The following is a 27,359-nucleotide window of genomic DNA, read 5'->3' as shown; positions in this document are numbered from 1 at the left end:
TTATGGTGAGAGTCATGAACAAAATGCGCTCTTTGACTGGGAGCCAGTGTGCTTTTTGTTTTGCTAGGGAGATGTGTTCCCTCCTGGGAAAACCGAGGGCTGCTCTTCCATCCAGTTTAGCACCTATGGTGGCCCTGGAGATGTTCAGGAAATTTTCAGTGGATAAGTGGGGTTTTACCGCATTGATTATTTTAGTTGTCACTGCTGCTGCTGAGGAGATATAGCTTACATGTCTATCCATGGACAAGGTTGAGTCTAGATACACTCAGAGTTTTTACTGAGGACGAGGCTGTAATTACAGTGTTCTCAATTTTGAAGTTACACTATTTGCTGTCTAGTTTACTGAGGGTTTCTTTAGGTCCCACTAGTAAGATCTCTATCTTGTCCCCATTGAGACAGAGGCCACTGGCTGCCATCCAGGCCTGGATGATAGCATATGTGTTTTGTAAAGTTTCTATGTCTTGCTCGTAGTCACCAGATAATGGGAGAGGAATATGTGTCTCATCTGCATAATTAGTGAAAGTTATGCCGAATTCTTCTAGGTCGTCAAAGAGTGGTAGGGTAAACAAGTTGTAGAGCGTAGGGGAGGTGCAGAAACCTTGTGGTACTCCACAACTAATAGGGGATGGGGTGGCTGATGCTTGGTCTGAGAAGCCCCTCATAGCTCTGCCCTCAAGGAAGGATGTAATCCATGCGGTGGCCTTAGTGGAGAAGTGAGCTGTGTACGTGAGGTGTGTCTTTAGGACTTTGTGGTCGACTAAGTCGAATGCAGCCGACAGGTCGAGAAGTAGGAGGATTGCACATTTGCCCTTGTCCATGTTTCTCAGGAGTTCGTTTTTTTAGATCAAGCAAAGCAGATTCAGTGCCATGCCGCAGGCGAAAACCAGATTGTCTTTTACCTAGGATGTTGTGTAATTCTAGGTAGGCTTGTATCTGTAGATATGCAGCCTTATCCAGAATAATTTTCAGCAGGAATGGCACAGTTGTAATTGGCCTATAGTTGTTAGGAGAATCCGGGTCTAGGGTGGGCTTTTTTAGCAGTGGCTGAACCCATGCTTCCTTAAGAGAGGAGGGTACTGAGCTGGAGGCAAATGAAGTGTTAATAAAGGTTGTGAAGAAAGGTGCTAGTACCTCTACACAGTCTTTAATTATGTTTGCTGGACAGATGTCCCCTTTGCATAGTGAAGGTTTTATATGCTTCATAATGAGTGGAACTTCGGGAATAGTTACCTTTCTAAAGTAAAAGGGGGTGGTGGATTTCTGTCATGATGGCTGGGGGGCTTAGGCGCAGTCAGTGTTGTGCGGGCGGTTTTAGGTAGGTTGTCAAAGTAGGCTGTGATTTTATTTTTGGAGTAGTTTCATTTTGTCCAGCATGGCCTTCTGGATGTCATTGCACCATTTCTTGTCCTTAGCAGTTTGATGTTTGGACATGGGAGGTACGACCAGCTCATTGAAAATGGCCAATAATTCTTTTGCATGGGACTGAGCGTTGTTGATTCTAGTGTTTTAGGCAGCGGCTTTAGCTTTAGCTATGGCATTTTCATATTGTTTAGCGATAGCTAGGTAGGAATCACGATTGGGAGCAGAAGGGCAGGATTGCCATTTGTTAAGGGCTTGTCTTTTCAGTAATTTTAGGTCACATAGATCTTGGTTGTACCAAGAGTTGACATGAAAGAGTCTTTTTGCTTTTTTTCTCTCTAGTGGGGCGATTGCGTCAATCACCTCTTTAATAGTAGTATTGTAGAGATCAACCAGTTCTGTGGGGTTGTTTGAGGGGGGTGAAGCTAATGCTGAGACTTCTAGGAGTGGGATGATTCTCTCTTTGGTGAGTAGTTTTTTTGATCTGGTGAGGGCTGCTGGTGTGGGAGAGTTTTGTAGGGGTGCTGCAGTTGTTGGCATGTAGCAGTGGATGGGATGGTGGTTGGTCCAGGCTTGTGGGGTGTTAGAGCTGATGTCTACCCCGCAGTTGGGGTCGACTAACCAGTCTATTATGCAACCTTTAGTGTGGGTGGCAGAGTCGACTTTCTGAATGAATTGTAAGTCCTGGAGAGCATTAGCAACGGCCTTGCTGTGTTTGTCTTTTGTATCCTTAAATCTGAGGTTATAATCTCCTAGGAGTATGGCTCTTGTATTCGGTTTGAGGTCATTACTTATTAGGTGTAGAAGGTTTGCTTGGAATTCCAGAAGCGGGCCTAGAGGATGGTAGATGAGGTCTATTGTCATAGTGTCATTGGGGGAGAAGGAGATCTTTACCGATAGGGCATCAAAGTTCTCTGATGTTGTGGATTTAATTTGTCTAGCCTTGAGTTTTTCTTTGACTATAAGGGCAACCCCTCCCCCTTTGTGTGTAGGTCGGTCCTGGCGGAGGATGATGTACCCGGGAGGTAGGGACTGGCATATGGCTGGTCCAGATACTTCATGTAACCATGTTTCCGTGATGGCTAGAGTGTCTAACTCCAGGTCCGAGATTAGGTCATGGATTTAAGTGGCGTGGGCTTGCATTGATCTAGCGTTGATGAGGGCCAGTAGGATTTGAGTGGTCTTTTTTATGCTAGGTTTACGTTTGGCCGAGTTGGTGGGGTGTAAAGTGATGGGTTTCTGAGTCTTTGTGACAGGGATTTTAGAATGTGTTAGCGGGAAGTGTGTTGTAGCCATGTGTTTGCTATTCTTGGTGGGTGCTGTGGATGTGCGAGCTCCTAACCTAATGTTTCTAAGGTTAACGGGTGGGGTGAGTGATGTGGTTTGGGCTAAGGGTGTAGGCTGAAGTGTGGCATTCATTAGAGAAGTGGGTAGTGTGGCTCTGGAGTGGAAGTTATAACGTTCATTGATCCTGAGGGCTGGTAGGAACGGGGTAGGAGGAATGGAACGTGAGCATGGGGGCTTTGCAAGGTGGTGCTTGGCCATGTTTAGAGGAGGGGTTGTGCTAGTTGGGATAACAGGGGGAAGTTAGTCTAGTGGGCGCAGTGTTTGGCTGGGCTAAGTAGCGAGAAAACAGCAGTGTGGGCTAGTCCCATGGGTGATGGTGGGCAGTGGTAGGTGGTCGTTTGGGACCCTGAAAGGTGCTGTGGGTGTGCAGATATTGTCAGTAAGACCTTTCAAGACTATTTAGAGCAGGTTCAGGTGTTAAGGCATATATGGGTACAAACGGGCACTATTCAAATCAGGGTACGTGGGCTATAGCAAGGTACAGTTCTAGGTAACTGGATAAGCCGGCTAAGCAACCGGTAGACAGGTTAGACAGTCTCTAAACATGTGGTAGACAGTTGGAACATTTGCATTTTTCATGGCGCATAAAGGCAGCAGTATAATTTGGCATAGCACATGGAAAGTAACTATAATTGTTAAGGTACATATGTAATAAAACACTTAGTAAGCTAGCAACATAGAGGCATGGCACATGATAGGCAGTAGTAGCAGTTTGGAGGTAGCATAGGTGTGCAGCTATGGTCGATTTAACATTTTCTTTTTTTTATTTAGTGCAGGAGGCGGCTAAAGTTGTGTTGACAACATCTCGTGGATGCAACATGTAGCAGGTTAGCTTTAAGCAACTTGTAGGGCACACGTTGTACAGCGTTGCCTCGGGATGTTAAAAAGGCTAATGATAACAATACAGCAGTTAACGCTTAGTTGTAAGGCATATAGGAGGTGTTACGCACTCGGCTTAGAGGAGGCAAGGATTACAGATTGCTCGATGGCGTTGGGCGGTGGAGCAGTAGGGGCATAGAGAGTCTGTGGAGTGGTAGGAACAAGTCAGCTGAGGTAGCAAAAGAGTCAACTTACCCATGAGCCCAGGTCAGCAGCTACAGGCTTGTGTGGGCAGTGTAGGTGAAGGAGCAGGGTTTGTGGCACTCGATTAGAATGGACCACTTATGCCATACAGGGTGAACAATCCAATTTTTCCCAGGGATGGGCCGAGGTGCTTGAATTTTTACAATCTGACTTTAATTTACAGTATTGTCCTCAATGGTTACAGATTCTCGATATTTGCTAATGACGTATGATGTATGCTTTCTACTTTCTTATGTACCATGTAAAGGGTCAAAGTGAGGCTATACAGCTTGGGGGGGGGGTGGGGCAGGGTGGTTATGTTGTAATATTCTAAATACAAATAAAAAAACATGGGTCGAGGCCCGCTTGGCCTTCCACGTGAAAGTAAACAAAAAAAGAAAAATTATCAATGTTGGATAGCACACCTCTGGTCATGGATGCCTTCATGGCTGGCAGATGGGCTGTAGGTATTACTAGAGGCACAAATATAGGTACTAGTTACATTGTGTGTGATCAAGATCTGCATCGCTCAATGCCGCAAGACGGCAGAGAAAGCTATAGGAATTAAAGTGCTGATGGAGGTGAACGTAGGAGGAGCAAGAGCCAAATAAGTGGAGAAAAGGGAAAGAAAGAAGCTGAGGAAGAGAATAGTAGAATGTCCACTATTCGCACATGTGGCGATGAAGCTAGATAATCCATTTGATGGTAAGATTTGTGAACAAAAATGGGTATTGTGCAACCAAGAAGGAGTATGCAGTTATATGTACTGGACGTTCCACGATCATGTAAATTATTATGGAAACCTCGGAGGGATAATGAACATTTGGCAACCAAGAATGAAGGGTGTGAAATATGAGGATTTGGTTGACAAGTCGACCAGAGGGGGGACTGAAGAGAGGGTCCCAAGAATACCCATCCTCACCCCCAGATTCATGACAGGACGAAGAGTCAGAAACGCTTGCAGCCACCCATCTGATTTCGGACGAATATCAAGTGCACCAATGATTGACAAGTACACAGAAAGGTATCCACTCAGCCAGCCATATAGACCGAATCCAGTACATGTCTTCACAGGTATAGGGGAAGAAACTGAGATTTTGGACAGAAATACCTTGATAGACAGTCTTAATTAAGCACCAAGAAGCCACAATGCTGATGTTGTTACGCTCACCTGAGATCCCCGGAGGTGCCTGGAAGGCTCTGCTATCTGGAACCCTGGATGCGTAGTTGCCCAGTGCTGAATAATGAATCTGCAATTAGAGAAGGGAGGATTTATGATAACTGTGTCTAATGGGTGAATCTCTCACCTCCCTCTGACCGATTCCCTTCCAACTGGGCTCTTTTCTCACCTTAGTTATTTGTAAGGTGAGCTATCCGTCCTGCGTTTCTTGTGCAGGGGCACTTGACGTTTGTTGGCGAGCTGCCCGAGTTGCTTCACTGGTGCAGTACGCCTTCCTTGGGCCCAGGCTTGCTGTGACCCCGAATCTGCTGGTAGACAGGTAGGTTTGTTAATTGTAAGTCATTGTTCTGTTTATGGTGGGAATTTGTTAATGTCTTTCTCTCCTTCTTTTCAGGTGCGAAGGTCTTGATGCTGGCGTGCCGGATGGAGAGGTGTTAAGCGCAGCGCCTTTATTGTCTTTTAAAGCTAACCTGTGTTTTCTTCTTCTTCTCCTCACAGGCCGCTGTGATGCTGCGAGTGGATGAGAGCGCGATGAAAAACAGGTCCCCGGAATCCGCTAAGGTAAGTACAGCGCTGTGCGGTTGTTTAATATTGAAAGCGAACCTGAATATGTCTCTTTTCCTTTGCAGATGTTGCTGTGGCGCTGTGGTGCTCCGGATGGAAGCGTGGCGTAGCGCGATGGAATTCAGGTAAGACTGATGGAATTCGATGTTTTGGAAGCGCACGCTCTAATATTGTTTTTCCCTCTCTCGTTATTGCAGGTCGCAATGTTCGAACAGCAGCTGTGGTAGTGGTTCGCCAGAAGTCCTTAAGTTAGTACTCACAGGTGAGTGATGTTTCTTCTTCTCTCGGTTTCCACAGATTGCAGCCCAGTGAGATGCTGAGTGCTGGATGGTGTTTTCTCAGGTAAAACAGAATAATCTTGTTCTTGCAGGATTACAGGAAGATGCTGAAGACCAGGAGCTGGACACGGTGAGCATCACGCTGCTGGTTGCAGAATAACACAAAACGTGTTCTGCAGTCAGGGTGTGGTTTATATAGCCCAGGTAAAGTAGTACCAGGGAAAGTAGTTCCAGGCCTGCCACACCCAAAACACTAGACCGCATGGCTTGGTTCTTAGAACTAGACTCTGTGGGTGCTTCCATGTTGGATTTAAAGGCCCATGTACATAAATGGGACCTAGTTTGAACAGCCCTTCCTTCCTACATATGAGCCTGGTGCCAAATGCACCAGGACTGGCTCCTCAGGAGCCCTTTTGCAGTGGTGTTAAGGCCCTCGGGGTTCTGGTGGGAGCCTGCTTGTGGCACAACTTGTGCCCCCTCACAGTGGTCATGACAGATGTCACTAGTGACACCACAACGTGGCAGCATTTGTTAGGAAGCACACTCTCAGTCCTGCACCGCATTACACAGACACTCGCATACACGAAAATATGCTTATACAGTTCTATAGCTAGACAACAGATACATATACATACTGTCAAAGCTTTTATTATTTTCATCATTAGCCAAATGCAGTAAGGCAGAAACGCAAGGCAAACAAGAGATCCTGAGCAAGCTTGCAGATGCTTAATGCGAACAACCCTATGGGACTACAGGAGTATATATGGAGCCTGATAGGACCAAGTGTGATTAACTTATAGGTTACTTAGCATAACAAAAGCGTGTAGAAATCATACTATAAAGTTTAAGGAAAATTACAGAAGGATGCAAGCCTCAGACCCTGAGACGAGGAGAGCTGATTCAGACTGCACGGAGCGCAAAGCAGGCTCACAGCCAAGGTCAGAGATACACGGACACATTAATATCTTCGGACGACAAGGGGACCAGCTGCAGAGAAAGACCGGCCTGTTGAAGACAAAGAAAAAGGTTACGTTTCCCTGTTTAAGTTGTACACATTGCAATAATGTGATTAAAGGGGACACGACATCCCATCCTCGAACAGGCAAGATGATTAAAATAAAAGACTTTGCTACCTGCCTCTCGTCAGGCGTCATCTACTCCATCAAATGCCCCTGTGGTAATCTTTACATTGACCAAACAAGACCTGTCAAAGACAGGTGGTCTGAACATAAATCCACAATAAGATGTAAAAACGCTAGATCACCTGTAGCAAGACATTTTTGGAACATCAACATACCATTGCTCAGATAAAATTTCAGGTGCTAGAAGTGGTCAAACAACCACAAAGGGGCAGGGATTATCAATCCCTTTCTGTCTCAAAGAGAAATATTGGATTCACCTTCTAGACACTCTACACCCCAGGGGACTCAATGAAGAATTCTCTCTCAATGGTTTTATATAAGGACATACAGGAAGGGTTGTTCCTGGATTGCAGGCCAGAATTTGTAGTTACCCACCATACACCGACCATACAAGTTAGATTTCAGTATGGATGCCAGAATTATATGTGATTATTGTCTAATCATTGTAAATATATAACTGTTTCTAGCAGACATATGCAAAAAGGACTAGTAAAAATGCCTAGTAAGATAATTTTCTTTTTCTCCTTGATTATAATTGACATCAAATCATGATCCCGGACTTCGGGTAAACCACTGTCAGGGAGAACACTTTAAATCTAACATGTGCTATTCCAGTTGATTATGTATCATACTTGTCCGACATATCTGGTTTAGTGAGCCCTAAGCATACCACATTCCTCTTCTCTTACTCTTCATATTTTACTTCTCCATTATATGCTCGTTGGTTCTCCACAAAGTAACTTTATGAGAGAGTTTCTCTTAAGACCAGGCCCATTGCCTATGGAACTTTGAACCATAGCTGGTGCTATTGTAGACAGTAGAGTGTTGATATTTCTGTCCTCCTCGAGTATCGCCAGATGACACATGGACATAGTAACCACCCTAATAAGTGGACCATTTGTCTCCTAAATTCCGGATAGATTAATTTCTCTATGACAACTATGTCCCTGAATATGTCTACTTAGGGCACCCTAACAAGATGCATGTAAAATGAGATTCCACATTGTGTATCTACATGTCAGAGTAAACCACATTACCTTTTAGTATATACTTTGTTGTATATACTTTGCAGTGGAATAAGTTTTAATAAATCCAGATGTGAATACACTGGGAGTATATCTTTAAGCTCAATTTTGTGGTCGCTAAGCATGTGATGCAGATGAACAGACAATGGGCATCCACCCATGGTGGGAAAGCATAGCCAGTCCCAACAAATCCAGATGAAAAAAGCAACAAGTGTTGCAACGTCAGATCGCACTCTCATAGGCAAAGGTTGTTGCGAGAAACCTGAAGGTGTCACACCTGCTAGTCTCTGGGGATCTGTCATCCAGGTGGCGAGGACACGGCCATCGCTATTGGATCCAGTTCCTGGGGGTGGATCAATGCAAGAGGATAACCTGGATGGGAGTTCCTCGGGGAGTGGAAGTGGGACACCGAAGGGTGAGATGCAGTATCCCCTTCCTTATGGCACCTTTTCCCCATCCTGCCCAGTAGGATATTTAGAAACTCTATCCCCCCTTTTTCCAACACTAACAATTTCTCACACCGTGAGCGACAACGGACTAATACCAGAGCCGTTTACCTGACATGTCCCAACGCAAGGGTCAGGCAGAGTCAGGCAATTGCCGACAACTACACATACCTGACTGCCCTTTCCCTTCCCCATAGGGATAAAAGGCAGTGCACAAGAGCACACGCTGAGCAAGGCCGAATGCAGGAGGAAGCACCTATTCCAAGACGGCAGTTCAAATGGAAGAGAAAGGCGGCGAGACCTGAAAGGATGTCAACGAGGGAGTTGCCCATGCCCTTTTCAACCCAGAACCACAAAACCTCTGATGAAGGAAACATAAGACCGGAACCGCAGTTGGTGAATGGTGTGACAGATGTCAGCGGTACATGGAATCTTCCTGCAATGATAGCCAGGGTGGGGAGACGTGGTTGCCATAGTGGTACCGTCCTTGACTCCAGTGGCAAAAGAAATGCCAACGAGTTCAGTAAGCTGGTCATTTGGAAGAACCAGATAGTGGGCTGGAATGTGTTAGGCTTAAGGTTGCAGTGGCAACATTAAAAAGATCAATAAACCGAGGGCTTTGGTGAATGAACTTGGTACCAGAGATAGAGTGGTCTGGCGCCACCCGGGTACTCATTCGAAGGTTTCAGGCTGGTACCCCTCTCCTGAACAAATTGAATGTATTGAACTAAAAGAATATTGAATTGAAACTACAAGTTCCAAGAGGCCCTAGGGAAGGTCGGTGTGAACTGTCAAGGTGGTCATACAAGGCTCAAGCCAAATGCCTTGTACAATCGAAAGTCCTTGACATGTTGCAGAAGTTTTGACGAATGTAAAATTATGAACCCGACTGAGGGAATTGTGAACCAGGCGTTTGCGCCTGGCTGAGGGGAATACCATGCAAACTGTGATTTTGGGAAGCCTGCATTTGCTGTAGGCTAACAGAGTGACCCAGCAAGACAAGATAACTCTTCAGAAGTCTATATTTAAATTGGCAAGTGCTTTGGGGGGCTGATGCTGAAAGAAGGATCAGAACCTGCCTGAGGGGGGTCCAAAGGTGAAGGGTAATCACCAGACATGAAGATTAGCAGAAAGAACTTGCGTTTGTTGTTTTTAGCATATCAGGCCTTCTGAAGCAAAAGACTTTACATGAGAAGAGACTTGGGCATAGAAGGCCTTGATATAGAGAAAGGGAACTGTAAGCTTGTGCCAGAGAAGCCCAGGAGTGTGGTGTGCTCAAGAGTCTCGCCTTGTCCCGTTCTAAAAACATGTGCAAGGGATACGCCGGCCATAACATCCTGACTGACCATTTTGTGAATACTTCTTTCTTTTCTTGTGAACATTATCCCACACTATTTTGTAGCATAGCGGTATGGATCGGCAATATGTTTTTTAGTATAGGCCCTTTTTATTTGACTAGACTCCACTAGGACTGTATTATTATTATTATTTGATTATTGTAACTTGCGCCCATCTTAGATTTAGGTTTAGATTAGGCATTTATCTCACCCTTTTTACAGTTTAATAAACACCCTTGAACTGTGTCTTGATACCATGCCTTCCTTCCATATGGTGGGAGTGGGATGTGATTCAATTGAAACTAATTGGGAAACCCTACAATTTAAAAAAAACTCAGCCATAGAGCTTCTAGCCCATCTGTTGCCACAAAAGAATCAATAGGTTTCAATATCTGTCGCAGTAGGGATGCTGTTATGCCCCCTGAGAAAAGAGGAATGATTCCTATAGATTTGGTTTTGATGCCCCCTCCGGGGTGTTACTTAAGGTTGGCCCCAAAATCTGGCCTAGCGTGGAAGTTCGGTATAGACGTTTTAGCAGGCGTCGTCAGTCCCGACTTCCATGGAGATGTAAAGGTTCTCTTACAGAATGATGGTGAAATCCCATTTGAAGTACGTCGTGGGGATCAAATTCCTGAAGGAATTTTGGAAAGGGCTCTATTTCCTCAGTTTAAAGAAAGTGGACCAGACGAAACAGAAAGAGGTACATTAGGCTTTGGTGAAGCTGATAAACTGGTTAACCTCGAAGAATGAAAGGAAGAGCCTACCATCTATCCCAACCTAGCCTTCGGCCAGCGAAATGATCCTGCTCTCACTGAAGCTTTCTTACAAGCTATACCGGAAGGAGAAGCTAAAGAGAAGGAAAGCCCCTTTTTCTTCTTAAAGAAGGTGGTTGCAATATAGAAGAGAAACATCTACACAAGGATTAGTGAAGATGCAGTTAGTAATTCCAAAGGCGCACCGAAAGGTTGTACTAGAGATTGCGCATTTCCATTTTACCGGGGGACACTTAGGGTAATCCAAAACCCAGGCACATATCATTGGGAAGTTTTACTGGAAAGGTATCCACGCTGATCTCAAAACCTTTGTTCAGACGTGTGACATTTGTCAAAAAACCAGCACGCACATCCCATTACCTGCCCCTTCAAAACCCTTACCAATCATAGAAAAATGATCTCAAGAATCGGGATGGACATCATTGGACCTTTAGACACATCCAGATTAGGCAACAAGTATGTCCTTGTGATTGTGGACTACGCCACCAGATACCCCGAAGCATTCCGGATGCGAAACAATGCCACACAACAAATCTTTAAACACCTCTTACTGTATTTTTCCAGGATCGGCTTTCCCAAAGAAATACTAACCGATCAAGGCTCAAATTTTATGAGCAAGCTCATGGCAGAAGTCGAGAGTTGCTCCATATTTCCACCTTACGAACATCTGTGTACCATCGCTAAACTGATGGCTTGGTGGAAAGATTCAATAAAACACTGAAATTAATCCTGTGGAAATTGGTAGGTAAGGACAGGAAAGACTGGGACTGAATGATCCCTTGGGCACTATTTGCAGTTAGGAAAACCCCTCAGGCCTCTACAGGATTCTCTCATTTCAAACTACTTTATGATAGAGAGCCTAGAGATGTCCTGAGCATGCTCTGGGAAACCTGGGAAGAACAAGAAAAGGCACTCATTCTCATCTTACAAACCACTACTAGAATGTGAAAACATATGAGACTTGCTCGCGATCTAGTCTGTACTCAAATGGAAAAAGCCCAGAGTCAGCAAAACTCCACTTATGACAGGAAGGTGAGCTTAAGATCGTTTTCCATAGGACAGAAAGTACTGGTCCTCTTACCCTTCCTCAGAAAACACGCTTGTCTCAAAGTGGCATGGGCCCTAAAAAAATATTAGAACAAACGGGAACCTGCACTTATTAAGTAGCCCAACCGGACAGGAAACAGAAGGTCCATTTACATGATGTAAATCTCTTAAGAGTGCAAAGAGAACCCGCCAGCCCCCCATGCCAAAGTACTATCCTGTCTGGTTGCAGAAGAAATAGAAAGCATTGAATTAATTCTTCTAGAGCTATCTAGTCAACAAGAAGAAGATCTAAAAGACATAATTACAGAATTACCCAATGTATTTTCAGAAACACCAAGAAGAGTAAAGGGCACCTACCACTATATTAGAAGACCTAAGGGAGAAGTGGTGCATTTAAAACCCTATAGATTCCCAGAAGCCTGTAAACCGATAGTGGTTGAGGAGGTAAATAAAATGTTGAAAGACAATATTATTGAGCCTTCTTCGAGCCCATGGTCGTCCCCTATCGTGTTGGTCACTAAACCTGAACGTTCCTGGAGGTTTTGCATAGACTTCAATCAAGTTAACGCAATTTCTGACTTTGATGACTACCCCATTGCATGCACTGATAACCTAATTGATAAACTCAGAGCAGCCACCTTTCTATCCAGCTTAGACTTAACTAAAGGGTACTGGCAACTCCCAGTATATGGGCCAGACAAGGAGAAAACGTCTTTCTCAATGCCCCTAAGACTTTTTCAATTCAAAGTCCTCCCTTTCGGCTTACACAGTGCACTGGCCACTTTCCAGTGCCTCCTGGATAAAATCTTGCGACCCTATTCCGACTTCTGTGAAGCTTATATTGACGCTATTATAATTTATAGTAAAACCTGGGAGAACCATCTCTTCCATCTTTATACTATTATGAAAGTCCTCAGAGGTGCCAGCCTTACTGCTAATCCATCTAAATGCAGACTGGCCCAATCAGCCATGAAATTCCTTGACTTCTTTGTATTGAATGGGAACGTTTTTCGTATAGGCCCTTTTCATTCGACTAGACTCTACTAGGAATGTATTATTATTATATGATGGCCGTAGCTTGCTCCCATCTTAGAGTTAGGTTTAGATTAGGCATTTATCTGACCCATTTTACAGTTTAATAAACACGCTTGAACTGTGATCACTTGTGTCTGTCTTAGTTTGGTACCATGCCTTCCTTACATGGTACACTATAAATTTCAATACAGACACATAATCGTTCACATCACCTTGAAGAGGTGCACAAAGGGCTGAGAACCGAATCGAGTCCCAGGTCTGGGGAGATCAGCTCTAACCAATCACAGCACAAAAACTCATGGGTGGATAGCAAGGGACAAGGAGCAATGGTAAGGTCATTACTCTGCAACAATGTAATAGATTGGCGACGGGACAGGCCAGCCACCTGACATGCAAGGACCAGTAGAATAACCTCCATAGGGTACCTCCATACTCATGATACCCAATCCTCTGTGCTGATAGGTTTTTCAGAGAAGGGCCCTGGTGATGACGCAATACTTCTACAAAAATGGAGTGCACACCAGAATGAGCTGAGAAGTACCCGGGAATCTTAATTGTCTTGTATGATCCCTGTTGGTTTTTGCAATAAACCGCAGTTCTAACTTGCTGTAGACTGAGTGCTCTGTTTATTCTGGAGAAGGGAGCTGGGCCCTTGAGAGTCAGGCGGACCCCCAGCCAACCTCTGGTATACCTGGGAAAACGACTCCAACTTATTGTATTCTGCCAATGAATGTTTACTAAAACTACGTTCGGACCTGGGTCCCCGGTGTGAGTCATCATTACCTTTTGGTTTGTAGTCATTCTGTTGTGTGCTTTCATTAAAACTAGGGTGTGGAATCCCCTTTGCACCAGAAACCCTTTCCAATGCATCAGGTGCTTGTGAGTGCAATGCAAGCTGTTGTTTATTTTGTTAAATTGGTGCACAGCCCGAGTGTGCGCCTGAAGCTGCTGGATTTAGGGCAATGGTAGATGCCAACAGGAGGGCCCGCCAGGCGAGGTTTGGATTTCCCCTTTGTAAATGCAGGATGTGCTAGCCACATCTGACAGGCTCAATCACAATTTCAGTTTGCTTCTGTGACCATGTGCTACGTGCTACGTGTCACACATTTCCTTTTTGGAAATATTTGCAACAATATCTAAATGGTGTTTAAGGCCTCTGGGGAGGAAGTAAGTACTGAAAACTGAAAGCAGCAAATACTCTTTTTACCTAAGGGAACTAAAACATTTGCATTTTTATTAGTTATTTGGGTCTCTCTTTTCACAATCGGCATGTTGCTTGCCTTCCTGCCGCAACAGACCACATTTGAACACAGGTATTGGATGGCTAACGTCAGAGACAAGAAGACAATGGCACAGAGGTCATCGTTTGGGTTGCATGTTCCCTCCCTGGCGAAAAAATGACTGTCGGTAAATTAACTTTGTACCCTTGATTTGGTGATGGCTGCCATTACTCGCTGGGTGAGATAAGACTGGCATACGGGAAGCAGAGTTTGAAATTAAGATTGGATGAGCAGGAACTAAAACCAGCTGCTGGGTGTCGGCCATCAAGCAGTAGGCAGGAACTACCGACCACCGAGGAACCAGCAGCGAGCACCCTTACACTGCAAATCTAACTTCCATATGTAAGTCACACGTTAACTGTATACTCATTATGTGTGACCCATTATATTTAAATGTCTCCTAACTCTCAAACACTTATCTGCATATGTAAGGTATCAGTTGGCCTGCGCAGCCAAAAGTAGGCCTTGTAACTGTTGGTTTTAAGCTAACCAGGCTCTCCTGTGGTGGAAGCAGGAGCTACATAGCTCCTGGCTCCCAGCAATTCCAGACCCTGTGGATGTCTTTAGTTGCCAGCAGTGTCTGGTGAATTATTTGGCCGGGCCTGCCAGTCCAGGCATTTTATGGCTCTAGGTAGAAATAATACCCAGAGCTCTCGAGTGCCGCTTTGCTATGCATGAGAAAGCCATCAAGCCCTGTTTTTTGCCTTTGGAATTCTGGGACTTGTTATTTGCCTCTCTTGTTTTAAATTTAGGAAAACTACAAGCCCCAGAGTTCCAAGATAAAACAGCAATGAGTAGACTTCTCACACATGGAAAGGGTACATTTAAAAGCTCAGAATAACGTAAAAAATTGCCCGGCACAAGAAATTGTTTCTCCCATGAGGAGTAACCACCAACAGGAATTCCAGCACCACAGTAACAGCACACAACGTTCCAGCGCATGTCCAGTGTTGTGGGGGCTGCTCCGGATCACCGGGCAGCCCCCATACTCATGTCGGGGTCACCCGACGGGACTCGCTGGTGCGGCGATCATGCCGCGGACTCATGGGTGGGGGTCACCCCACCCGCTCTGGATCACCAGAGCGACACACGTGGCCGGGGGCACCCGCGCTCACCGGCTCCCCCGGCTCTGGGGGCACCCCGACCGGGGTCGCCACATTAGCCATGTTCACATGGCAGTGGGATCACCCAGGGACGGTGTTCCCCGGCAGGGGCACCGTCCTCGTGCTGGGCCCCGTCCCTGGGCCCAACACATGCAGCGCAGCACCAGCATGGTGCGTGAGAGACGACACTGGAGCCAGATGGTGGTCAGACTGCCGAGCCGGAAGCGGCTCGGACCTTTTATTAGGTTGGTCAATTGGATAACCATGTGACCACACAAAAACACAGTGGGAGATACCATGGCCCCTTACAGGGGTGCCATGCAACATCCATCTTATAGGCGAATACGTCACGTTTTCAAAACCAGAAGCAAGAAAAGATGATGGGCGGAGGAAGGCATCAACTTTAATTGGATCCAGGTTGCAAGATGGATGGTACCTCGTTCTGGTTCATGGTGGAATTGTGGGGTTTGTGGTCCAGCAGCCTGTTATAACTTTGGAATGTGTTTACACGGCTTCCTGCTGACAGGCTCCGTGCCTTGCCATTAAATCTTTCCCCTACTACAGGTCTATTCCTTCTGCCTCTCCTCCTGTGTTTTCTTCTTGAGCCTCGATCTAGCTCGGCAGCGTGCCTTTCACCCATCTCTCCACTACATATATGTCGCTGACCACCCTCTGCCTAGTGCCCCGCCCACCCCGTCCCACGCCCCCCAAACCTCAAGGGCGTTTATGTCACCTCTTTCTTTTTTATCTTCCATGTCTCCTTCACCTGCTTTCCCATTTTATCATCTTCCTTGTCCTCTTTAATGATCTTTTATCTTTATTTACATTTCGTGTGTCCGGTCATTTTCTTTTTTTTTCCATTTTAAACACCCCATCTCTTTTGTCCTTTTTTGTTCTCCTCTATTATTTTACATCTCTTTCTTCTATCTTTCCTTTCTGCGTGCATCTTTCTTTGCTTTCCATTCCCCTCTGTTTCTTTATCGCCATGGTTTTCTTTAAGTCTTTTTTCACTTTCATCCATCTTTGCCTCTTCCAGTGCTTACTTCGTTGTCATCTTCTTTCCCACGCCCTCATTCTTCCTTTCCCCCATCTTTCTGTTGTTAACCTCTGCATTGATTTGTGTTGCTTTGTCTGCTGTTCTCTCCTTTACCTCTCTTTTTCTTTATTGTTTCCATGATTTTTGTTCTTTGCTCACCATTCCCCACATCTGCATTATGTAGAGCTTCTCATTGCCCCCGCCCCCCTCCCTTTCAACCCTTGCGGGGCTAGAGCAGGGGGGTGGAGGCTGTGGGAGAATGGTTTGTTTAAGAGAAGTGTTTGTGTGAGAGCTGGTTGGGCGAGAGAGGATGGGGAGAGATAGGCTAGAGAGAGGAGTGAGAAAGGGAAATAGAGGGGTTATGTTATGTTGACTAATACCACACACCTCTACCACGCATGGCTAGTCTCCAGGCGCTCTAGTCGCTCTGCAAGAAAGAGGAGAGGTTAGTGAGGGTACAGTGATAGGATAGGTCCAGAACTAGGTGAAACTGGTATCTGTGTGTGTTGGGTTGCAGATGGGTTTATTGCGTGAACTGGCTCGTTGCATCCATAAGGGTGAGGCCAATGCCTGTTTTTTTTTGTTGTATGTGTATGTCTGTTATGTTGGGTGTGTGTTTGTCTGTTTTATATGCACATTGGCTGGTATGATATGATGTGATAGGTTATTTATAACATGCTTAATACCAGAGGTTTCTAAGCGCAGACCCGGGGATCGAACCTGTGTTGTTCCGTGTAGTCTTGCTTCCAAGGTGAGCACGTTGTCGCTGAGGTATCCTCCCAAGACCGAGTATTTAAGGTTATGGTTGTGTGCATTGGCTTGTGTCCGTAGGAGTAAGGTCCAGTGCCTGGGCTTGTTGTTGTATGTGAGTGTTATGTTGGGTGTGTGTTAGTCTGTAGTTTGGCTAGCCCATGGGGGTGTAGAGTACAAGCGATGCGTGCAGGAGGGGAACAGTAGCGGGCTGGTTATTGCATTGGGCACACTCAAAAGTTCTTCTAGGTGGCTAATCTTCACGATTCTATCTAAATGTGACGCATGGCTAATCTTCACAAATCCTTCTAAATGTGATGCATGGCTAATCTTCACAAGTCTATCTGAATGTGATGCATGACTAATCTTCACAATTCTATCTAAATGTGACGCATGGCTAATCTTCACAAATCCTTCTAAATGTGATGCATGGCTAATCTTCACAAATCTATCTAAATGTGATGCATGACTAATCTTCACGATTCTATCTAAATGTGACGCATGGCTAATCTTCACAAATCCTTCTAAATGTGATGCATGGCTAATCTTCACAAATCTCTCTAAATGTGACGCATTGCTAATGTTCACAAGTCTATCTAAAGGTGACGCATGGGTAATCTTCAAACATCTATCTACGTGACACATGGCTAATTTTCACAATTCTATCTAAAGGTGACGCATGGTTAATCTTCACAAATCGATCTACGTGACACATGGCTAATTTTCACACATCTATCTAAAGGTGACGCATAGGTAATGTTCACAAATCTATCTGTGTGACACATGGCTCATTTTCACAATTCTATCTAAAGGTGACGCATGGCTCATCTTCACACATCTATCTAAAGGTGACGCGTGGGTAATCTTCCCAAATCTATCTACGTGACACATGGCTAATCTTCACAAATCTATCTAAAGGTGACGCGTGGGTAATCTTCACAAATCTATCTACGTGACACATGGTTAATTTTCACAAGTCTATCTAAAGGTGACACATGGGTAATCTTCACACATCTATCTAAAGGTGACGCATGGGTAATGTTCACAAATCTATCTAAAGGTGACGCATGGGTAATCTTCACAAATCTATCTACGTGACACATGGCTAATTTTCACAAGTTTATCTAAAGGTGACACATGGGTAATGTTCACAAATCTATCTAAAGGTGACGCATGGGTAATCTTCACAAATCTATCTAAAGGTGACGCATGGGTAATCTTCACAAATCTATCTACGTGACACATGGCTAATTTTCACAAGTTTATCTAAAGGTGACACATGGGTAATCTTCACACATCTATCTAAAGGTGACGCATGGGTAATGTTCACAAATCTATCTAAAGGTGACGCGTGGGTAATCTTCACAAATCTATCTACGTGACACATGGCTAATTTTCACAAGTTTATCTAAAGGTGACACATGGGTAATGTTCACAAATCTATCTAAAGGTGACACATGGGTAATCTTCGCACCTCTATCTAAAGGTGACGCATGGGTAATGTTCACAAATTATCTAAAGGTGACGCATGGGTAATGTTCACAAATCTATCTAAAGGTGACGCATGGGTAATCTTCACAAATCTATCTACGTGACGCATGGCTAATTTTCACAAGTTTATCTAAAGGTGACACATGGGTAATGTTCCCAAATCTATCTAAAGGTGACACATGGGTAATCTTCACACATCTATCTAAAGGTGACGCATGGGTAATGTTCACAAATCTATCTAAAGGTGACGCATGGGTAATGTTCACAAATCTATCTAAAGGTGACGCATGGGTAATCTTCACAAATCTATCTACGTGACACATGGCTAATTTTCACAATTCTATCTAAAGGTGACGCATGGCTAATGTTCACAAATCTATCTAAAGGTGACGCATGATTAATCTTCACAAATCTATCTACGTGACACATGGCTAATTTTCACACATCTATCTAAAGGTGACGCATGGGTAATGTTTACAAATCTATCTGTGTGACACATGGCTCATTTTCACAATTCTATCTAAAGGTGACGCTAGGCTCATCTTCACACATCTATCTAAAGGTGACTCGTGGGTAATCTTCACAAATCCATCTACGTGACACATGGCTAATCTTCACAAATCTATCTACGTGACACATGGTTAATTTTCACAAGTCTATCTAAAGGTGACACATGGGTAATCTTCACACATCTATCTAAAGGTGACGCATGGGTAATGTTCACAAATCTATCTACGTGACACATGGCTAATTTTCACAAGTTTATCTAAAGGTGACACATGGGTAATCTTCACACATCTATCTAAAGGTGACGCATGGGTAATGTTCACAAATCTATCTAAAGGTGACGCATGGGTAATCTTCACAAATCTATCTACGTGACACATGGCTAATTTTCACAAGTTTATCTAAAGGTGACACATGGGTAATGTTCACAAATCTATCTAAAGGTGACGCATGGGTAATCTTCACAAATCTATCTAAAGGTGACGCATGGGTAATCTTCACAAATCTATCTAAAGGTGACGCATGGGTAATCTTCACAAATCTATCTACGTGACACATGGCTAATTTTCACAAGTTTATCTAAAGGTGACACATGGGTAATCTTCACACATCTATCTAAAGGTGACGCATGGGTAATGTTCACAAATCTATCTAAAGGTGACGCATGGGTAATCTTCACAAATCTATCTACGTGACACATGGCTAATTTTCACAAGTTTATCTAAAGGTGACACATGGGTAATGTTAACAAATCTATCTAAAGGTGACACATGGGTAATCTTCACACATCTATCTAAAGGTGACGCATGGGTAATGTTCACAAATCTATCTAAAGGTGATGCATGGGTAATGTTCACAAATCTATCTAAAGGTGACGCATGGGTAATCTTCACACATCTATCTAAAGGTGACGCATGGGTAATGTTCACAAATCTATCTATGTGACACATGGCTAATTTTCACAATTCTATCTAAAAGTGACGCATGGCTAATCTTCACAAATCTATCTAAAGGTGACGCATGGTTAATCTTCACAAATCTATCTACGTGACACATGGCTAATTTTCACACATCTATCTAAAGGTGACGCATGGGTAATGTTCACAAATCTATCTATGTGACACATGGCTCATTTTCACAATTCTATCTAAAGGTGACTCATGGCTCATCTTCACACATCTATCTAAAGGTGACGCGTGGGTAATCTTCACAAATCCATCTACGTGACACATGGCTAATCTTCAACAATCTATCTAAAGGTGACGCTTGGGTAATCTTCACAAATCTATCTACGTGACACATGGTTAATTTTCACAAGTCTATCTAAAGGTGACACATGGGTAATCTTCACCCATCTATCTAAAGGTGACGCATGGGTAATGTTCACAAATCTATCTACGTGACACATGGCTAATTTTCACAAGTTTATCTAAAGGTGACACATGGGTAATGTTCACAAATCTATCTAAAGGTGACACATGGGTAATCTTCACACATCTATCTAAAGGTGACGCATGGGTAATGTTCACACATCTATCTAAAGGTGACGCATGGGTAATGTTCACAAATCTATCTAAAGGTGGACCTTGGGTAATCTTCACAAATCTATCTACGTGACACATGGCTAATTTTCACAAGTTTATCTAAAGGTGACACATGGGTAATGTTCACAAATCTATCTAAAGGTGACGCATGGGTAATCTTCACAAATCTATCTAAAGGTGACGCATGGGTAATCTTCATAAATCTATCTACGTGACACATGGCTAATTTTCACAAGTTTATCTAAAGGTGACACATGGGTAATGTTCACAAATCTATCTAAAGGTGACACATGGGTAATCTTCTCACATCTATCTAAAGGTGACCCATGGGTAATGTTCACAAATCTATCTAAAGGTGACGCATGGCTAATGTTCACAAATCTATCTAAAGGTGACGCATGGGTAATCTTCACAAATCTATCTACGTGACACATGGCTAATTTTCACAAGTTTATCTAAAGGTGACACATGGGTAATGTTCACAAATCTATCTAAAGGTGACACATGGGTAATCTTCACACATCTATCTAAAGGTGACGCATGGGTAATCTTCACAAATCTATCTACGTGACACATGGCTAATTTTCACAAGTTTATCTAAAGGTGACACATGGGTAATGTTCACAAATCTATCTAAAGGTGACGCATGGGTAATGTTCACAAATCTATATAAAGGTGACGCATGGGTAATCTTCACAAATCTATCTACGTGACACATGGCTAATTTTCACAAGTTTATCTAAAGGTGACACATGGGTAATGTTCACAAATCTATCTAAAGGTGACACATGGGTAATCTTCTCACATCTATCTAAAGGTGACCCATGGGTAATGTTCACAAATCTATCTAAAGGTGACGCATGGCTAATGTTCACAAATCTATCTAAAGGTGACGCATGGGTAATCTTCACAAATCTATCTACGTGACACATGGCTAATTTTCACAATTCTATCTAAAAGTGATGCATGGCTCATCTTCACACATCTATCTAAAAGTGATGCATGGCTAATCTTCACAATATGTCTATAGTAACACATCTCCTGCCCCCAAAATACATTTGGGCGCAACACGGTTTGTTTCCGGCAAAATACATCTAAATCCTGCCTGACGCCTGCCCCCTACTATACATGTAGGTGCAACACATTTCCTTCCACAATTCAGTACAATGGCTAACTATGAAGCGTATCACAATGGCTGAGGGTAGCACAATTCAACTCAGAGCCTAACTATGTCAGCACTGTTTACATAGTAGTAGTAGTGTAAGAGTGGCTGGGTTTCTGGAGCACAGTCATGTTTGGGCTTACCGCCCCTATCGCCTTACGATGGCTAGTTGTAGGGCATGGCAACTTTCAACACAAATTAGCTATGGTGCCAAACACAATGGCTAACTAAAGGGTGTAGTGCAGTTATATCTCAAAGCGCAGCATAAGAAGGTTATACCAACAGTTTTGGGTGTGAAGTATGGCTACTGTACGTGATTTAGGCTGCATCTAGAGTACAGCTATTTTACGCACTTAGACGGAGTGCCAAGATGGCCACCTTACACAATTAGGCTAGATGTTAATAGGTAATAAGAGTGGTGTGGATTTGCTGGAGTAGAGTAATGGCTGCACTCACCATACCACACTTACCTTATCCGTCTCTTTAGGTGATGGTGGTGTGTGTGTGAGACAGAGAGAGCGAGAGAGAGAGAGAGAGAGAGAGAGAGAGAGAGAGAGAGAGACAAGATGGGCAGATAGAAACTAGAAAGGTAAGAGAATCTAGGGCAACCACCTTGTACTTATGAGAAGTAACCCTCCATGGTTCTGCTCATCTCAATGGTCTCCACAAATATGATCACTTATTTTTTATTTTTTTATTTTATTTAGTTTCATACAAAACTTTTAAACATACATAGAAACAATTTTCAACAAAGTTCCGGCATCCATCCAAATAAAATTGCTCAGATCATTGATTATCTCTAAGAAATATAATTGTTTTTCTTCATATTATGCACGTTTTTTATCCATTTCGTTCAAGAATGATATTAACGCAAATGTTATCTTGTTGTTAGAACCATCATAAAATGCACTCCACCATTCATCAGGGTGCGAAGTTGTTCTTTGTACTGTCTCGGTTCCAAAAAATGTCTGTCTCTCTTCTTCCATGTCGGAGCAATAAAGAACAAGATGCTTAAGTGTTTCAGACGGACAATTGCACAGCCTACAGAGTGTGTCACTTTGGTTTCTTTTATTTAAAATGTTAAGAATTTCCTTTGTTTGAAATTCATTCATTCTGAACTTTAAAAAGACTTTCCTTGCTGATCTACATGGACATTTTAGTAAATATTTTGGTAATTTATTAAAAGCTTTAGCCTCATCTGGCACGATTTGCATACATTGGTGGCGAGATCTTTGTTGCTCTGTTTCCCACCAGTCCCTCTGCCACAATTTCTTTTTGACTTCATTAGGATTTGTCCATAGTATCTCTTTAGTGGTATTTAAGGTCTGAAGTATATTTTCACATTTCTGCTCCCACATCTCTTGAATTGATTCGTTTTTAATTTCCAGATTCCTCCTTAGTATTTTGAATTGAGGTAGACAACTTTTGACAGATATTTCACTGTATAGCGTCAAGGTGTTCCATATGATTTTTGCAGTTATCGAGATGAGACTAAGCTCATACCTGATGCAAGCAAGAGGCGTGCCAATGGGTAACTGCAGGATCTTTCTCCAGAATAAGTTTTCACATGATTCCCATGTGCCGTATGAACATCCGAAAGAGGCTTCACTTCCATATATCAATGCAGGGACTACTTTTATATTGTAGAAGTCCCAGACTGGTTTAAGACTAAACTTTCCATATTTTTTATTAAACATTGCGGCTTGTGCTGTTATTTGACTACTTCTTTGTCGAATTGATCTTGCGTTTGCCTCGTCATTGATATTCGAATTTATTATCACTCCCAAGTATCTTGTCTGAGTTACATTTTTTAATTATTCTTTGCCGATTTTCCACCGGAATTTTGTTTTAGTCATTCTTCCTCTTCCCTGCAAGTTTTTAAACTCAAAGGTTTCTGTCTTCGCAATGTTAATTTGGAGGCTGTTCTTCAAGGTGTAATCCTCCAATACCTTCAATTTATGCTGGAGACCAATAGGCGTTAAATCCAGTAGCACCATATCATCAGCATAAAGAATCCAATCAATCAAATTCCCATTGATTTTTGGCGCAAGTGTTCTATTGTTTGTCAGGTGTTGTCCCACATCATTGATAAAAAAGTTAAATAATACAGCACCTAGTGGGCAACCTTGTTTAACACCTTGTTCGGTTTTAATTGGTTTCGACAGTGTCCCTTTTTTGTCAAGACGGATTTGAACAGATGTTCCTGAGTAGATTTCTTTGATAGCTCTTATGAGTCCTTCGGGGCAGTTCAGAGCTCTCATTTTGCTCCATAGCAAGTTTCGATTCACTGCGTCAAAAGCGTGGGCTAAATCAATGAAGGCAAGACATATTCTTTTTTTTTTCCTAATTGCCTCCATTTTTAGTAGATTAAGAAGAAATAAATTAAGATTACAGCCCACGCCCTTTACGAAACCTGTTTGACGGAGATCAAAGGAATCCGATTGCTGTATCCATGCTGTTAATTAGATTTGCAATTGTGTTGCGAAGATTTTACCTACAACATCTAAATGCGCTATCGGTCTATAATTACAAGGCTCAGATCTTATTCCTTTTTTGAATATAGGAACTATTATAGCGCTTTTCCAGGACATAGGAATGGTTTGTTCTCGTATTATATTTTTTAACAGAATGTAGCAAAATTCAGTCCATTCCTTAGGATTTTCCTTTAAAGTAAAATTCGTCAATCTGTCTGGACCCGGTGCTCTCGATGTACTTAACTTTTTGATGTTTTCTTCTATGTTTTCTTTCAAAATCGTCATATTCCAGGTCTCATATTTCTCAATAAATTCTTGCGTAAACGATTTCTGGGACTTATAGAGTGTTGTGTAGTGATTAATCCATTGTGCCTCACTCACCATATTGGTAATGAGCGCTGTTTGATTTGACTCAGATTTATTCAGCATTGCCCAAAATTCTCTTGTTGTTTTATTATGCAATATTCTCATCATTTCTTCTGCGTCTTTTTGTTGCATTAAGGCTCTATGGGCCTTTATCCAGGTATTGTATTTTGTTTTCAGTGTTTTTTTTCCTTCTTGTTGCTTTTGAACATTCTCATGTTTCAATGCCCGAATGATTCTTCGTAGTTCTCGTTTCTTCTTTACCACGAATCGATCATAACTATGGCACTGGCGGAATTTAATTTTGCCATTGTTGTTAGGCATCTCTTTATATTGTTCTAGCAATGGAACATAGTCCGGCTCTAAATTATTTTGAATATGGGTCGTCATGGTTTTTATTTTCCTGCTGTTGAGCTTTAGTCTATTACGACCGGGTACCACAGAGATTTCATTTGACCAATTTTCAAACTTATCAGATCCCATTTCATGTTTAATTCCAATTGTGACTTCATTGTGGTCACTTTGGTCCATATTCAGTACTTTCAAAAACACAACCTCATCATCGATGCTCTCTGATACAACAAAATAATCAATAGTTGAATTTAGAGCCCCGTTTTTCTAAGTGGGATTGGGCGGTATGTCTCCCGGTGTATTCCTGTTAAGTATTCTAAGTTCCCTCGCAGATATATCATCAAGGAGATGTTGAATTAGTAGCTCTGTTTTGAGACATGTTCGACTCAAGCTTTTTACACCCGATAACTTGTTAAGATCTAAATTCCAGTCACCACAGATTATCAGGTTTGCATTTGTCTCTTGTGACATAATTTCATCTATTGTGGCCCACAAGTCATCCAAAAAGGCTCAGGTCCCTGTTGATTTTTGTTGCCAATATATATTGATTATGTATGTTGAGTTTTTTAACCAGCCTTTATTAACATCCGTCCCCATTTTTACAGTTTGGATATAAGGATTCACATTTCTTGTATCAAGGATTGTGAATCCACTGCATATTTTTACCAATGTAATCAAACCGGTCATAGGTCTACCTCTTTTCTGTATAACATCTGGGTTGAATGCTATCTCATAACCAGGTACTAGAGGTCAATCTACCAACCAATTTTCCTGTAAACACAGGATATCCAGCTTTTGTAAATCAACAGGAGTGTCTTGAAAAAGGTGAACATGCCCTCTTGTGTTCCAGGATCCAATATGAAGAGTGTCCGTTTTTTTTATATTCTGACGCTAGCTTGATTTGTTTCAATTTAGTGAACCGGCGAGCCAGCTCCAATCATCCATGCATGCAGGTGTTTCACTTATAACCCACCCTTGAGCTGCCGCTACATGCATGGATCATCTAAAACGCCAGCTGCCTCATATGCAAAGCTGTCAACATACACACTCTCTCCTACCTGCAGACAAAGTCACCATCTCAGTTGGCCACTGCATCGCCATCACAAGGCCAGGTAATAGCAAGAACCAGAAAACAAACATTCTCAGTCTACGCCCAACGACTGTGTTTGTTTGTTTGTTTGTTTGTTTATTTAATATAGCGCAAAACCAAACCCGCAGGTAGCCGGGCGCAAACATTACAAGAATACTTGAGAACTTGGTTACAGTGACAAACACAGAAGTAAGCGGTAGGAGCAGATTCAGAAACATTATAGATTGCATGTGTTGGACAGTTAATGCCAGATGTTGGAAACAGAAAGAGAGTGGAAGGTGGTACAGGTGGTACCTCATTACCCATCAACATCAGACTCCCTCGCTCCCACCCACCTCTAATTCTGAAAATAAATCACAACCTACCTCTTCAAGAAGCTCCTTCTCCCACCCAGTGACATACAGCAACCTCAACCCACCCAGCCCAGTAACCCTCATGACGACCACCCTCAACGGCCCAAACTCCTATTTCAGACCCCTGAGGCACTTTAGCACTGTTACATGTTCCCCACTGGCTCTATATGTTAACTAGGCCCTGGCAGCATAAATGGTGGGCAGATAATACATTCTAGGTTTTAATGCTTCTGTGTTCCCCCCTGCAACAATCGAACATACTCCTTCAACCTCTACCGGCCTACATTGGTAACCCAAGCAAAGTTTGAGGCAAAATGAAATATTGTAAAATGAATAGAGCGAGAGAAGGTAAAGAAAGATCTGGGAAGTGAGAGGAGAGACGATGAGAATAGAAAGAGAGAGAGAGAGACAGAGACACAGAGGAGGTCAAGGGAGAGAAGGGAGTGCCAATGACAAGAGAGTGAAAGCACAGAGATAGAAGCAATTTTTTAGTGTCTGCCCCATTCATAGGACAAACAAAGCATGAAAGAGTAGAAAGAGGGGATGGATTAATATAACGGCGGGGTAATGGAGCTGCTCCCTACTTTGAAGTATCTCTCGACGCTTCGTATCAGGTGCAAACAATTCGACCAGATTGTATTTGTACGTTTATTCCTATACTTCATCGTCCAGGGCAACAGCAAAAGTCCCAGAATGCAATTAATAGAAGCAAGACTGGATCAACAAGTCATGGCCAACATTGCTGACACCCCGTGATCTTGGGCACTTTGTAAGGTTGGAACCCGCTGAACTCGTGAGTAAATTCCGCCGCACGTTTAAAGGCTGTACTAGTCAAATTAGTGTTAAGTTTTTAATGAGGGGGAAGCCGCCATTGTTTCTGAGGCGTGAAACACCCCGCCCTTGGCCCGGATCAATTGTCACTCGTGCGGTACTTGCTACACATCAGTGATTTTACGTTACAACCAACCCGTTAATCTTCTGGGATTAGTGCGCTAGTTTCGCCATTATAAACGCACGACTTAAAACGGGACTGCCTGAACGCTTTGGAGCAAGACATGCCTTGCACATGCCAGGCGAGCAAGCTTGGTCGCAGGCCCAGGGCAGGAGGTGGAGGCATGCATGGTGTGTAATGCTTCCTGCTCCCCTTCAAGCAGCCGCGCCTGCGTCTCAAGGCACAGAGCGCGGGATCGCCTGGCGCTGGGCTCTGTGTGTAGCCGGGCAGCCTGGCCGCCCAATAACAAAGACTGCAGTTTACACACT

Source organism: Ambystoma mexicanum, chromosome 7p (genome assembly GCF_040938575.1).
Source record: "Ambystoma mexicanum isolate Mex_15411 chromosome 7p, UKY_AmexF1_1, whole genome shotgun sequence".
NCBI classification, from domain to species: Eukaryota; Metazoa; Chordata; class Amphibia; order Caudata; family Ambystomatidae; genus Ambystoma; species Ambystoma mexicanum.
Note: the sequence above shows the minus strand (reverse complement) of the source record.